This window comes from Musca autumnalis, unplaced genomic scaffold (genome assembly GCF_047663935.1).
Source record: "Musca autumnalis isolate F117 unplaced genomic scaffold, ASM4766393v1 scaffold_1, whole genome shotgun sequence".
In the NCBI taxonomy this organism is placed as follows: domain Eukaryota; kingdom Metazoa; phylum Arthropoda; class Insecta; order Diptera; family Muscidae; genus Musca; species Musca autumnalis.
Genome location: NW_027411644.1, coordinates 126,480,926 through 126,485,086, shown reverse-complemented (window position 1 = coordinate 126,485,086; position 4,161 = coordinate 126,480,926).

Sequence of the window (4,161 nt, the reverse complement as noted above, 5' to 3'; positions counted from 1 at the left end):
TTTACAAAATCGGTCACGACTCTTTCCTCGTATTTCAACGCCATACATAGTACCCATTTGTCGTATTACGCCATACGTAATAACGATTTGTCGTATAAAAAAAAAATAAATAAATAAATGTTATATTTAAAACGAGAAATCCGTTCTGGAAATTACGAATGTATTTCTTTCGGTATGTTAAGGATATAACATGCTCTAAAGTCAGAAATTGTCGTTGTATATCATTTTTCATCACATAAAAAATTTAACTTACGACTACGCCTACGACAACGTCTACGTCACTTGAACGTCTACGACTACGCCAACCGTAATAAGGGTGAATAACATTCATTAGTGATTGGTTGTTCATTTGGTGGTTTGGCTGTGCAGTGCGATCGCAGAAATCATATGTTGGAAACAAGAGCTTTTGTCCAGGTAATTCGGAACGTGGATTTAATTAGTGAATTTCCTACCGAGATTTGTCATGATTGTCAACTGTGTTGGCAACGCCTAAAGTAATTATTAATTTTGCTTGAATTCACATACTCCCATTATATACAGTGATACTATTGAAAGTTATACAAATTAAGTACAGCTGAGAAAAGAAATTTTTCGTTTGTTTGATCAAAATCGATAGAATATTTTATATTAGCACTAGCAGACCCCGCGTTGCTGGCCCGTCGTAATGCGTTTTAATGACAACTTTTTATCGACTTTATGCTTGACAATTCAAAAATAGGTATTTTCTACCTCACTTCTTCGGTCTATATTTAAACCGAGAAGGATTTTAAATTTATCAACAGATTTTGTCTGTAACCTTTCTTTTCTCTTACGGACTTTGTCGGATTTTTTCGCCAATTTGTGCCTTTTAGGATAGATTATCGTCCATGTCCCCTGTCTTTATCCTAAAGCGATCTAATTATAAAAGTTTAAACCGAATTCTCCCTCTTATTGAGACTTATATGTTTTAGCTTTTCATGGCTGATGGACCGTTGAACATCACCATTTAAGTACATTTGTAAATATATAGTTTTTCTTGATCGGGGGCACAACCACCGTTGTCTCGAAAACTAATTTGCAACCTGATGTAATCATAAGTTTAGCAAATATAGCGATTATAAAATAATAGGCCCCGAAATCGTCTACAAATATATAGCATTTTGGACCACCGCACATTCCTGAACATTTTCGGAAAATTAGGTTCAGTAGTTTTGGAAAAATAATGTTTTGAAAATATTGGGCGTGGTCATCAGTTTCCAAGATATAACATATTAAAAAAGTGGGCCTGGTCCGGTATTTTGGCTCCAAATATGTACCTAGGGTGCACACCACTTCATTGCCTACCAAAATGTATGGAATTCAATAAAATATGTAACCTGTTTTCGGGGGCGTGGTAAACTTTTCTTTCCAAAAAACCTAAGTTGGGTTATCACAACATTTGATTTTTATTCATAAAGGTAAGCCGTTTTTTTAAATATGCCCCCTTCAAAATTCAAGAAAACATGCCCGTACATTCCCTGAAATTTTCAGGAAAATCGGTTCAGTAGTTTTATAGATGTAATATATTTTAAAAAGTGGATGTGGTCAAGTCTTTGGTTCCTAAAAAAGTAGGTAAGGTCGGAGACACAACAACAATTGTCTCGCTAATTAAGTTACAAATAGATACATTCGTAATTATTGTAAATATAACATTTTTAAAAAAGTAGGGTATAGGGGAAGTACCCCGCCCTTTCCGAAATTCAACTGAATTTGTAGCCTATTTTAAGCGGGGTCATTCCTGTTCAATCCCTGGCAATTTCAGGAAAATCTGTTCAGTAGTTTTTGTAGAAATTTTCTCAAAATTTTCAAATTTTCTTTGCATAAAAACCCAAGTAGGGTTAGTAGGGTTATTGCGGGCAAATCGGTCCAGCCGTTATCAACTGATGCCATTACCAAAGAACGATATTTGATTTTTATTTATAAAGATTTAAAAGTTTAGACAAATCGTGATTTTCTTCAAAATCCCTTCGGTAGTTTTGTAGATATAACCTAATTAGAAAGTGAGTGTGGTCGGATCTTAAGTCCCAAAATAAGTACGTAAGTTCGGAGACACAATCGCCATTGACTCGGAAATTAATTTTCAAAGCGATACATTTGTAATTGTTGCAAATATTGCATTTTTACAAAAATAGGGCATAGGGGAGGTACCCCGCCCGATCCGAAATTCAAACAATTATGTAGCCCATTTCAACCGGGCGCCATCACTCTACGTTCCCTGAAAATTTCAAGAAAATCTGTTGAGTAGTTTCGTAGATATAACATATTTATAAAAGTGGGCGGAAAAGTGGGCGTGGTCAATTTTTCTTTGCATAAAAACCTAAACTGGGCTATGACTAACATTTTCACAAAAAATTATCCAAATCGCTCCAGCCGTTTTCAACTGATTCAATTACCAACAAACGACAATTGAGTTTTATATATAAAGATAAACAGTGGGTGTTAAGTGCTGTTGAAGCAGCGTTGCCGACAGTTTTTAATTGGAAATCGTCAAAAAAAAACGTCAAATCGTCAACAATATTTGAAAAATCGTCAAAAAATCGTCAACATGGTCCAAAACTCGGTTTGGTTACCTTTTAATGCGTTTTTTGGTGATATTTTTGTGCATGAGACTGACAACATAAGATATACAACCCACAGCAATAAATCTAACCCAATATCACTTAAATACTGCTATAAAAGCAGCTTTCAGAAGATGATAGTTTTCATATGATTATCGCGTTTGAAGTAATGCAGCATGGTAAAGCTAGGTACACATTGTCATTTTAAATGGTAGCTTAGCTCAAATATCGCTTGCTTGACAGACCGTCCATGTTTGTCCGTACACGTACATTTTGGTTGTTGGGCAGTCGAAAATCTATAAAAATTGTCATTCAAAACTGACAGCTTAAAGAGGTCATTTGTAGGAAGTTAATAAAGCTGGACTCATATTTTTCTATAACAAAAAATATAATTAATATTTTATCTCGAAAACTTTTTTAGCTCATGTAATTTGAATTTGGGCCAAAAACTATGAAATACCTGTGCCTAGATATGCCAGATATGTGCCTAAATATAGCCAATCCGTCTGGAAATTGCTATAAAACATTAAAAAAGCTCAAAAATCGAGTTTGGAACATTGCTTGCCTTAAAATCTTTTGTGAAACTTTGGTCAAAATGTAGTTATCGTCTTTTATTTCATGCATTTCTGGCTTACGTGAAAAATCGTCATTTTGGACCATAAAATCGTCAAATCGTCATTCTTCAATTTTGGGCCAAAAAATCGTCAAAATGACGATAAATCAGCAAATTCGGCAACACTGTGTTGAAGTCATACCAAATAATTGCAACGAATTTTACAAGGAAATATTGGTGTTTGCCTCGAAAAAATTTCATATCACTGTTGCTGTTTTGTTGGAGTTTTGCTGGTACGTTTTAAACCTCATCCCTCCAGAAAGGCCTTTCTACGTGGGAGCTCCGCCAAAACCAGGTTAGTGACAATCTGTTAACAGATCGAAGAAAGCTCGCATTGTTGAGAGAGGGCAATGAAACCCCGTTATCCGTCTCTGAACATTTTGGTAAAATTGTTTGAAATTATTTCGAATTTCTAACAAACTTAAAATTACTTTAAATGCTACAAAATCAATTAAATTAATAAAAATCAATTCAAATTCAGTGTAGCTTTCTTTGTATGTGTGCATTTTAATTTACCGGGCGTTGTTACATTGATGTTTTGGATGGTTATGTTACTGGTTGCCTGTTTACAGTCGACATGTTGTTAAAATCATTGCCCTTAAGCTGAAACCACATACAACGTTTGAGTAAAGTTTTGTGTCGTTTTGGCCGTTTTTACACTGTTGGGCATGATGCCGAAAAATTCAAATTCATTTGAAATATATGCCGAAAAACAGATAAACGCTGGACTTTGGTGTCGTCGTCGCCCTGTTATTGTTGTTTTTTTCTCGACGCCCAACGCAAAACTTTAATCAAACGTTGTATCTGTTTTGAGCTTTAGGTTTGTTTCATATATGAGATAATGCAGTTTTGGATGCGTTGGTTGATATTGTGCATGCTTAAATTGCCATTTTTTTGTTAAACAATTGTTATTAAAATTATTTTAACATTTGATATATCCATCCAAACATCAACTTACAAACCTTATTATAT